The sequence below is a fragment of the Dendrobates tinctorius genome, unplaced genomic scaffold, assembly GCF_039654945.1.
Source record: "Dendrobates tinctorius isolate UK_male_01 unplaced genomic scaffold, ASM3965494v1 ptg000011l, whole genome shotgun sequence".
Classification (NCBI taxonomy): domain Eukaryota; kingdom Metazoa; phylum Chordata; class Amphibia; order Anura; family Dendrobatidae; genus Dendrobates; species Dendrobates tinctorius.
Genome location: NW_027361679.1, coordinates 58,574,543 through 58,587,500, shown reverse-complemented (window position 1 = coordinate 58,587,500; position 12,958 = coordinate 58,574,543).

Genomic DNA, 12,958 nt, shown 5'->3' with positions numbered 1-12,958 from the left:
CCTCTCCCTTTCTTGCTGGCAACAAAAGACATACGCCTGAGACAGCGCAATGTCAAGATCCAGCTTGAAGCGGAAATTATCCAGACGCAAGTCCATCTTGACACCGGAAACAGCAGCAAAATCTGATGAATTCAGCAGTACAGGGTCTATAAAACATTCCAATGAAACACGCCCACTGGTGACCCATTGGTGGTCAAAGATTTTACTATTGTGAAATGTCACACCTAAAAACGCATGCGCATAAAAAACGCAACCGCATGCAAAAACGCATGTAAAACGCAAGTAACACTGCGTTATTTTGACGCATCAGCGTGCGCATGAAGAAAAAAAAACGCACATTTGTTTTGCGTTTTTCTTTGCGTTTTTTATGCGCACGATGCGCTGCGCAAAAAAACGCTAATGTGAAACTAGCCTTAAATGTAAAAAAAAAAAAACAACATACTACATGCATACTACATGCATGCTACATACATACCACATATATACTACATGCATGCTACATACATACTACATGCAACATACATACTACATATATACTACATGCATGCTACATACATACTACATGCTACATACATACTACATGCATGCTACATACATACTACATGCTACATACATACTACATATATACTACATGCATGCTACATACATACTACATGCTACATACATACTACATATATACTACATGCATGCTACATACATACTACATGCTGCATACATACTACATACATACTACATACATACTACATGCTACATGCATGCTACATACATACTACATACATACCACATATATACTAGATACATACTACATGCATGCTACATACATACTACATGCTACATACATACCACATGCTACATACATACCACATATATACTACATACATACTACATGCATGCTACATACATGCTACATGCTACATACATACTACATGCTACATACATACTACATATATACTACATGCATGCTACATATATACTACATGCTACATGCATGCTACATACATACTACATGCTACATGCATGCTACATACATACTACATGCTACATACATACTACATACATACTACATGCATGCTACATACTACATGCTACATACATACCACATATATACTACATGCATGCTACATACATACTACATACATACATACTACATGCATGCTACATACATACTACATGCTACATACATACCACATATATACTACATACATACTACATACATACTACATGCACGCTACATACAATACATTCATACAATACATACATAGACATACAGTACATATAACATAGAGTAACATACTTACCAATACTTGTCACATTGTTCCCCGAAGCCATTGTCTTTTACGGAATAAATATTAACATAACAAACCACAAAAATACTCACCCATGATCCGAAGCAGTCCACGAGTGTGTCCCACGACGATCTTGGGTAGAGAACTGCAGCATCAGCTGATGCTGCCGCTCTCTACGGGCTGCAGGAATCCAATGACAGTTTTTACCATAAAGTGAGACTAGGGATTTTTTTTTTTTAAGTGGCGGAGGAATACAGTGCGGAAGGATACCTACCTTCCGTCATTGGATTCCTGCAGCCCGTAGAGAGCGGCAGCATCAGCTGATGCTGCAGTTCTCTACCCAAGATCGTCGTGGGACACACTCGTGGACTGCTTCGGATCATGGGTGAGTATTTTTGTGGTTTGTTATGTTAATATTTATTCCGTAAAAGACAATGGCTTCGGGGAACAATGTGACAAGTATTGGTAAGTATGTTACTCTATGTTATATGTACTGTATGTCTATGTATGTATTGTATGAATGTATTGTATGTAGCATGCATGTAGCATGTATGTAGCATGTATGTAGTACTTATGTAGTATGTATGCATGTAGCATGCATGTAGTATGTATGTAGTATGTATGTAGCATGTAGCATGTATGTAGCATGCATGTAGTATATATGTGGTATGTATGTAGCATGTAGTATGTATGTAGTATGTATGTAGCATGTATGTAGCATGCATGTAGTATATATGTAGTATGTATGTAGCATGTAGTATGTATGTAGCATGCATGTAGTATGTATGTAGCATGCATGTAGTATGTATGTATGTAGTATTTTTTTTTTTTTACATTTAACACATTAGCCGGATGATGGGACTACTACTGTCCCATCATTGGCTAATGTGTCAATCACTGTCATGGTAGCAGGCATCGCCCGATGGGACTTGTAGTCCCATCGGACGATGCCTGCACAGACTCCCGGACATCAGCACAGCCCCCCGGCAGGCCGGCACAGCCCCCCGGCAGGCCGGTACAGACCCCCACAGGGTGCACAGACCACCGGCAGGCCGGCACAGCCCCCCCGGCAGGCCGGTACAGACCCCCACAGGGTGCACAGACCCCCGGACATCAGCACAGCCCCCCGGCAGGCCGTCACAGCCCCCCGGCAGGCCGGTACAGACCCCCACAGGGTGCACAGACCCCAGGCAGTCCGCACAGCCCACCGGCAGGCCGGCACAGACCCCCGGCAGGCCGGCAGAGACCCCCGGAAGGCCCGTACAGACCCCCGAGAGGCTGTACAAGGGCAGGAAAGGGTTTTTCCAATTCCGATACCGGAAGTCTCATAGACTTGAATGGGACTTCCGGTATCGGCATCGGCGATACCGATACTTTTTTTAAAGATCGGCCGATCCATTCCGATCCGATATTTTGAAGTATCGGACGGTATCGCTCAACTCTAGTTATTACACTTTTTGTTTGGCGGTATGTTAATAAATCATTATTTTTTGGTTCGTTTTTTATTTTTATTTTTTAAGGGGTTCGCTAAAGGGGTTACCTAATGGGACAGTTTTTTATAGGGCGGGTCGTTACGGACGCAGCGATATCTAATATGTGTACTATTATTGTTTTTTTTTTTATTTCCAAAAAATGGATTTATTGGGGGAATTTTTATTTTTTTTTCTAATTTATGTGGCGATTTTTTAAAAATTATTTTAACACTTTTTTAAATTTTTTTTTACTTTATTACATAGTCGCAGGTGGGACTTCACTGTCCTGTGACAGATCAGCGATCTGTCACAGGCACTACTGCAGACTTCCTCATGCCTGCGCTTTGCAGGCACTGAGGAAGCCAGCTCCCTGCAGGCACCCGAAGGCCCCCGTCGCCATCTTGGATTCGGGGGCCTGTAGGTAAAGAGACTCCCGCAGCAGCGCTGCACATTGCGCTGCCGTGGGGGGCTCAGGGAAGCACGGAGGGAGCCCCCTCCCTGCCGATGCTTCCCTTTAACCCCCGGTACACCGCGATCATGTTTGATCACGGTGTGCAAGGGGTTAACGTGTCACATTGTGCCGGGTGTCAGCTGTGATAATCAGCTGACACCCGGCCGCGATTAGCGGCGCTCACCACATGGGCGCCGCTGATCGCGCTAGACGTACTATCCCGTCCATGGGCATAGGGGCCCGGGTCCCATGGGCGGGATAGTACGTCTGATGTCAGAAAGGGGTTAAATTCAATGAGAGGCAAAATGCATAGACAACACCTTCAGGGGGACCAGAAGCTGCCAAAGCAGCTCAAATTAGGGGCAGAGACCAGGAGAAGTGGCATCAATTGATCCATCAATTGCTCTATAAATAAATAATTTAAAAATAATTGACATGCGATCCCCTGTATTATTGAGAACCAGTCAGGCAAAACTGATAGCTGCAGGCTGCAACACTCATCTATCAGCGCTATGAAGGCTGGTTATAAAGAATACAGGGGTCCCCATGCTCTTTTTTAAAATTATTTTAAGAAATAGTTTAAAAAAAATGGCATGGAGTCCCCCCCCATTTTTGACAACCAGCCAAGCTAAAACTGACAGATGGGGGCTGGTATTCCCAGGTGGGTAAGGGGCACAAATAAATGCAAGTTATATCAATGAAATTTTACCACTAACATGAAGCACAAAATGTCACAAGAAAACAATGTCAGAATCACCAGGATCCATGGAAGCGTGTCAGAGTTATTGCCTCATAAAGGGACAGTTGTGACGACTCCTGGAGTGGACCCTCTGGGTCGTGACACCAACCCTCCCAGGGCGAGCTGACCTAGTGAAGACCACCCCCTATACAGGGCGTGTCAGGGGCAAGCCCCAGGGGGTGAGGCACCATGACTGCTGGCACCAGGCGGCCGGCTCACAGGAGACACGAGTGGGTGAGTGTGTCTGCAGGAACGTGTAAAGTGTGGACACGGGAACACGTGGTATACAGAGACTTCGTTTGTCCGGGTGTGAGTGAAGCAGGATGCGTGCAAGGAGCACGTCAGAGCACTGAGTCAGGCAGCAGGTGTGCCAGGAGGTGTAACAGAGGGCACAACTGAGCATAAGACAGAGCGCAGGATTGGTATGTGTGCCAGGAGGCACAACAGAGTATGAGACAAAGCACAGGGTCCGAGTGTGTGCCCGGAGGCACAACTGAGTATAAGACAGAGCACGGAATCAGAGTGTGTGCCAGGAGGCACAACTGAGTATAAGACAGAGCACGGAATCAGAGTGTGTGCCAGGAGGCACAACAGAGGATGAGACAGAGTACAGGGTAAGAGCGTGTGCCAGGAGGCACAACCGAGTATGAGACAGAGTACAGTGTCAGAGCATGTGCCAGGAGGCACAACCGAGTACGAGACAGAACACAGGGTCAGAGCGTGTGCCAGGAGGCACAACCAAGTACAAAGCAGAGTGCAGATTCAGAGCGTGTGCCAAGAGGCACAACAGAGTGCAAGGCAGGGGACCTGAATACAGCGTACAGCCAGGCAGGGACACGGCAGACCAAGCCAGGGAGAGCAACAATAATCAGGCACCTCCCCTAGGGAGAGGTCGTCTGATATAGCACATGACTACTACTGGTTCCGGGTCAGGACCTAGCCAGAAAGCACATGACCACTACAGGTTCCGGGTCAGGTCCTCCATTACCATAGAGAGGACCGAGCCCTATACAGCACTGACAGGAGCGCGCAAGCGCAAACGTGACATGTAGGAGGAGACCCGGGGACGAGAGCTGGGCGTGCGCACCCGACGGGACCCCCGGAGTGACCGCAGCTCCGGAAGAGATGATGTCGGGACCGAGGTCCCGCCCCCACGTGAGCACGGCGTGACAACAGTGGTCAGAATTGTAAAAATTGGCCCTGTCATGAACGTGCAAACCACCCTTGGGGGTAAAGGGGTTAATGTGGCTGGACAGAAAAGCAGTTTGAGCTTTTGCTTTAGGTATTAGAGCTCCCAGCACAGCAGGCTAACACCGGTCCCTCACCCACCTCATCCAAATTTAATCTTAATTTCAAAGCTCTAAATGCTGGACCAGACACTGATACCTCATGCATCGCCCATGGCTGTTTGCTGTTGTGCCAGTCTTAAAATTTCTACTGTGGGTGATCATCAGTCAACTACCTGTGTTACTATCTTTAAATTTTTTGACCAATAGCAGTCTATGAAACTGATGTTTGTGGCACCTGAGTGTGGTTGAGCTTAAATCCAGTTTGAGCTGTTACATGAGATATCAGGGCTCCCAACAGGGAGGCTTACACCATTCAGTCTCCCACCTCATCTTAATTTAAACTCAAATTAAAAACTATTAATGCGGATACCTCATGCATGGTCCATGGCTTACTGCTGCTATGCCATTAAAAATTTCTACTGTGGGTCAATTAATGCCACTTTTCCTGTTGTCTAACCCTAATTTTTGGAAATATTTGGACTCCAAATTGGGTCTCCTTCATGTGTGTTGCCTGAATTTGGCAGGGCTCTCAGAGCACCAGGCCTACAACGGTCACTCATCCACCTGTCACTGATCAATGTTTAAACTAGAAATTCTGGTTGAAGCCTTGTCCCATGCATCCATGTTGAGCAATTATACTATTTGTACTCTGGGTCAATTACTGCCACTTTTCCTTGTGTATGCCCCTATTTTGAGCTGATGGGAGCTTTTTTCCCCCCTTAAGGTGTTATGTATGCCTTTTATTTTACCGTCCTTTGAATTCATTGGAGTTCGGGTATGTTAGACAAACTGTTCAGTGAACATCGGGACATTTCCTGAACTGAACCATACCTTGAAAGGTTCACTCATCTCTAACCTTTACTATTCTTAACGGGTCAGCAGTCGGCCCTCAATATTCCTAGAGAGCCATCAGCCAGCTATGCTTTGTTGTTCCCAATATTAAACAGTGGGTCACCTATACTGTTATTTCATATGCAGTGAGTGGCAGGGCTGCCAAAATTTGGATGCACCCCAATACCCCCATGAAGAGATGTAGAGGAGGGCATCATGAAAAAATGTTCCCATTATTAGGAAGTGGGTCTCCCATAGTGTTTGCCTATGCAGTGAATGCTTGGAAGCACTCCAATGCCCCGTTGAAAAGATGTAGATGAGGGCCTCATGAAAAAATGTTCCCATTATTAGGAAGTGGGTCTCCCATTGTGTTTTCCTATGCAGTAAATGCAGTGAATGCAAGGGCTGCTAATAATTTGGAGGCACTCCAATGCCTCTTTGAAGAGACGTAGGGTTAGGTGTTCCCAAGTCTGGCGCTTTTTAAAAACAGTCAAGTTAACACAAAAAAGATCATTTGCAACAACTGCCATGCTACAATCAGCAGGGGCAGCACAACTACCAGCCTGACCACAACCAGCATGCTCAAGCACATGCAAGCAAAGCACCTGACTACTTGGGCCGGATGCTAGGGTTCAAAAGCAGTGTCTGCGAGTGACACCACTGCCGCTACCCCAGTTCTACTATCATGCCAGTCCCCTGTCCGTAATGTAGGCAAAGATGTCTCCCACCCTGAACCTGTCGCTGCACAATTGCAATCACCGTCAGCAACCACATCCATGTCCTTGTCCCAGCACAGCGTTCAGTTGCCCCTACCCCAGTCCTTGGAATGCAAGTGTAAATATGCAGCCACCCACCCACAAGTTACAGTGCTAAATGGCTAAATTTCCAGGCTGCTTGACCTGGAAATGTTGCCATTCAGGCTTGTGGAGATCAAACCTTTGTGCAACCTTATGGCGGCAGTTGTCCCTCAGTACTGGGTCCCCAGCCGACACTATTTCTCCTGGTGTGTGATCCCTGCATACTACCAACACCGAGAGTTGCGGGCCCTAGTTCAATCAGGGTTGCCCCCACCTTCTACAGCAGTTCCTGCACCTCCTCCTCTTCTTCACACTCCATCTCACAAACATCTACATTACATCAGTCGCAAGCTGGAAGCACTGCAGCACACTACTCCAGCCAAGCAGCAGAGGTGACAAACCGCACATTGCCGCAGAGTTGCTGAAAGGTCTAACAGACCAGAATGATCTGTGGCTGTCACCCCTGAATCTACAAACAGGCACTGTCATGTATGACAATGGCCATAACCTGATGCAGTCACTGACACTTGCAAACCTTATACATGTATATGCCTGGTCCATGTGCTCAACTTAGTGGTTCGGCGGTTTCTGAAAACCTACCCAGATCTGCCTGAGCTACTTGTGAAAGTACACCACGTGCGTGCCCATTATGCAAGTCGGCTACAGCTGCCACTGCCCTGGCTGTGCTGCAACAGCAATTGTAATTTCCAGCTCACTGACTGGTGTGCAATGTCACCAAGTGTTGGAACTCAATGTTAAATAAGTTGGCAAAACTTTGTGAGCAGCAGAGGGCAGTAATAACAAGAATAATAATGTTATTTCTTTTGTGCCAACATATTCCACAGCACTTTACATTTTAGAGGGGACTTGTACAAACAATAAAAGACATTTCAGCATAACAATAATCACATAAATCAACATATACCAAGAGGAATGAGGGCCCTGCTCGCAAGCTTACAATCTATGAGGAAATTGGGGAGACACGAAAGGTGGATGGTAAGAATTGCTTTCATTGTTCTGACCAGCCATAATGTTATGTTGAATACCAGTTACACCATGCACTTCGGTATTCTGGTCTGCCTCCGCATATTTGACCTGATAAGTGGGTATGGATGTCTGACATCTGTGCAGTTCTACAAAACTTTGAGGACTCGACCAAGATAGTGGGTGGTGATGACGCAATAATCATTGTTACCATCCCGCTTCTCTGTCTACTGAAACGCTCGGTGCTCACAATTAAAGAGGAGGCTTTGCAGGCAGAGCAAGTTGAGATGGAGTAAGAAACTATACTGGGTGATACTACACAGCCCAGCCTCATCTTCTGTACAGCAAGTACAGAAGATACTTGTTTCCTCCATATCAAGCAAAGTAGGTGCAAAATGATCCATTATATTCCCTAGCAGCATTGATGAAATAACAGTCCTTGATGGTGCTACATTAAGCTAATCAATTTTTTCAAGGCTATTTCAAATAGATTCTATTCTGTTATAATAATAACAACGGTGTTATCTGCAATTCGTCTATGGTGAGGTGTTGAAGTAGTTATAGCATATAACAGACATCTATTCAGGGATTATTGCCTTATAAATTGTAAGCCTTGCTGCTTTTTTTTCATCACTCATTGACTGTTTTTAATGTTTTCTACATTCATCTATACTCAGAAATTCATCAAAGCTGGCAGTGTTACTTGCGTTCCTCCAGATTTTGCTGCTGTCACGTACGAGAAAAAAAAAAATTCAGGGCCAATTGAAATCCCTTCTATATTCTACAATAATACCACTCTGATCTGCAATTCATTAATGATGAGGTGTGGCAGTAAGAGTAACATATGACAAGCATCTAGTCAGGTATTATTGCCTTACAAATTGTACACCTTACTGCTGTTCTCTTCCATGCACTCATTGACCGATTCATGTTTTTTATGGTGTTCTGAACTCAGAAATTCATCAAAGCAGGCAAAATAACTGATTTAATGGCTCCATGCACAGTTTCTTTGCAGCATCTGTATGTAAGAGGTAGTGGTGGGAGACTTTACGCTACTGGAGCTGTAATTACCACTTCTGAACTGTCCAGTGCATTGTTTACATCTATTTTTGGGCGGCTCTTGAAGTATGTTTATGGTCAATGTCCTGCTGGAAGACCTATGACGTAGTACGATGCAAACCAAGCTTTCTTACCCTGGGCACTATATTGTGACTCAAAATTCTTTGGGAATCTTCACATTTCAAGGCACCCAGGGCCACAGGCAGCAAAACAACCCCAAAATATCTTTGAACATCCACTATATTTTACTGTATGTACTGTGTTCTTTTATTTGTAGGTCTCATTCCATTTACACTAAACAGTAGAATTATGTGCTTTACCAAAAAACTATCTTGGCGTCATCTGTCCACAAGACACCTGCTGGTATTCTAACAATAGAAAGGACCGCCTGATGGTCCTCTACTAATAGTGATGGCCGGCTGATGGCTCTGCAAAAAAAAAAAAAGACTTTCGATTTGTCTGATCATGTCTTAAACACCACATGGCCAGATATGGTATGAAAATTATAAAATTATATTTCCTGTGTATTGTTTTTTTCACCATTGAAAGCAATCCAAATGTACAAAATCGCAGCAAATACACTGGGAGTGAACTTAGCCCTAGGTGTGAATCATAGAATCATATAATCGTAGAGTTGGAAGGGACCTCCTGGGCCATCTGGTCCAACCCCCTGCTCAAAGCAGGATTCACTAAATCATCCCAGTCAGATGTCTGTCCAGCCTCTGTTTGAAGACTTCCATTGAAGGAGAACTCACCACTTCTCGTGGCAGCTTGTTCCACTCATTGATCACTCTAACTGTCAAAAAGTTTTTTCTAATATCTAATCTGTGTCTCCTCCCATTCAGTTTCATCCCATTGCTTCTAGTCTTTCCTTGTGCAAATGAGAATAAAGTTGATCCTTCTACAATGTGACAGCCCTTTAGATATTTGTAGACAGCTATTAAGTCTCCTCTCTGTCTTCTCTTTTGCAAACTAAACATTCCCAAATCCTGCAACCTTTCCTCATAAGACAGGGTTTGTAGACCGGTCACCATTCTGGTCGCTCTTTTCTGAACTTGCTTCAGTTTGTTGATGTCTTATTTAAAATGTGGTGCCCAAAACTGGACACAATATTCCAGATGAGGTCTGACCAAAGAGGAGTAGAGGGAAATAATGACTTCACGTGATCTAGACTGTGTGCTTCTGTTAATACATCCTAGAATTGCCTTTGCTTTTTTTGCTGCTGCATCACACTGTTGACGCATATTCAGTCTGTGATCTATTAGTATACCCAAGTCTTTTTCACATGCGCTGTTGCTTAGCCCTATTCCTCCCATTCTATATATGCTTTTTTCATTTTTATTGCCCAGATGTAGTACTTTGCATTTCTCCCTGTTAAAAACCATTCTGTTAGTTGCTGCCCACTTCTCCAGTTTATTTAAATCTTTTTGAATCCTCTTTCTCTCTTCTCTAGTATTAGCTATCCCTCCTAGCTTTGTGTCATCAGCAAATTTAATCAGTTTACCCTCAATTCCTTCATCTAAATCGTTGATAAAGATGTTGAACAATACAGGGCCCAGGACAGAGCCCTGTGGTACCCCACTTGAGACATTCTTCCAACTGGATGTGAAGCCATTTACAACCCATCTTTGGGTCCGATCACTAAGCCAGTTATGAATCCACCTAACAGTTGCCTTGTCCATTCCATACTTAGTCATTGTTTCAATAAGGATTGTATGAGAGACTGTCAAATGCTTTGCTGAAGTCAAGAAATACTATATCTACAGCATTTCCTTGATCCACCCAATCAGTGATACCGTCATAGAAGGAAATTAAGTTAGTCTGACATGACTTATTAGTTACAAACCCATGCTGACTCTGTTTAATCACTTCATTCTTATCCAGGTATTGACATACATGTTGTTTAATAATTTGTTCAAAGATCTTTCCTGGTATAGAAGTCAGACTCACCGGCCTATAGTTGCCTGGGTCCACCTTCAGAAGTTTGTAGACTAAAAGAACAATTTACATTTTACTCAAAAATATACCTATAAAGAGAAAAATCAGACAAACTGAACATTTGGAAGTGGTCTCTTAATTTTTGACAGAGCTGCATATAGCAGTATATTTAAGGCATTTTATAGAAATACCACACATACCTCTCGTCATGTGCACAAGTCCCTATAGTAAAATGTTGGGTAAAAAGATGAGAAATTATCGAAAAACAGTAAATAGGTGCCCAAGGCTCCATTTGTATTTTATAGAAAGGGTAAAATTAGAAATTGACATAGTATTTAGGAGAGTTTCAATATCAACAGTTTGTAAAGAATGTGATCCTGATAATGCCATACAGAATGACTATTTATATAACCCTTAAAATTAGCTTATCAGAGCTTCACAATGAGGGGAATCTGATATCTCAGGAAACTCTATTTACCTGAAGATATAGTTAATCTGCAGGTAAATAGCATTACAATGTTGCTTGACTGCCTATTTAAAGTGCAGCTACTGGGAGAAAAGAATGTATTTTCACCTGGGAGCCGCTAGCTTTCAGCCATGATGGTATCATGGAGTTACAATTTGATTGTCAACCTTCTTTTCAGTGCATGTGTGCAGTGCAAGCAGTCAAAGTGACAAGTCATGTTTACAGCCACTACTAGCAGTACATTGAGTGATGATTGTGATTGCTCTGTCCGAACCTCCGTTACTAAAAGCCGGTGGCTCCTGAGACAAAATATGTTCATTTTCTCCCAGTAGCCACACTTTCAGTAAGGCAACCAGAAACCATTATAACACTATTTACCTGTAGATTAATCCAACATCTGCAGGTAAATAGCATTATCGAAGGTTGCAGGTTCCATTTAAAGGGAACCTGTCACCCCCCCAGGCGTTTTTAAGTAAAAGAGCCACCTTGTGCAGCACTAATGCTGCATTCTGTCAAGGTGGCTCTTTTATTTAGCGTCCCTTCCACTGCAGAAATAAGCGTTTTTAAAATTGGTCAGACATACCTAAAGTTTGACTGGGGGGCAGGTCTTTCCCCCTCGGACATAGACGCCTCACATTCATCAGTCATGTTCTCCTTCAGTCTTTGCTCCGCCTCCTCAGCGTTCATTTCAAATTCTGGCCGCGCATCCACGCTGGCGTGATAGGAAGGACATGATGTAATGTCAGAGCACGGGAAGCGCTAACTGCGCATGCCCTAGAAAATATAGTACAGCGCAGGCACCAGAATTTGAAATGAATGCTGAGGAGGTGGAGCAAAGACTGTCTACTTTCCTAGTCATCTGGTAAGTGCAAATTATCCCCTTTCATGCCTTTTGAACATAAAATGTAGTGTTCGGTTCTGTGCTTTAAAAAAAAAAAATCTAATCGCCATACCGTATGTTCTGACTTTACCATAACGCACAAACTTGTGACAAGTATAAAGTTACTGTTTTCATTAATGTCTCCATTGTGATTAGCCCATCATATTATTCCGTACTGTCAGCTACAACATATGGTGCCAACATCTTTTCATGGACGAGTCGAGAATGCCATATGCATTTTCAATGGTTCTGTACAACATCAAGTAGACAGGCCTGCTGCCTCATTAAAATCCCTTCATATTCTTAGATCTCCTCATACACCTAGCATTAGTTTAACACTTTACAGACTTCCAATAGTTTTTACTCTATTTAATAAACCTTCAGTTTTTGTGTTATTTTTTACTATAGTTATATTATTATAGACAATGAAGAAGATTTTAGAACACAATAGTGTATGTAGTATAATTTGCCAACGTAGAATTGCATGGTTTCATATGATTATAAAGAAATCTATGGTACTTTAGAATGTATTCCTGCACAATAATCAGATAAAAAATGTAAGTAGTCTAATTTAAATAATGAGTGCAGAATTGATGCAGAAATTCTGCAACATCAAAAATTCACCAAAGCTCATTGTGGGAACGTAGCCTTGTGTCACGCCGCGCTCACCTGGGGGCGGGACCTCGGTCCCGACGTCATCTCTTCCGGAGCCGCGGTCACTCCGGGGTCCCATCGGGTGTGCACGCGCACCTCTCGTACCTAGGTT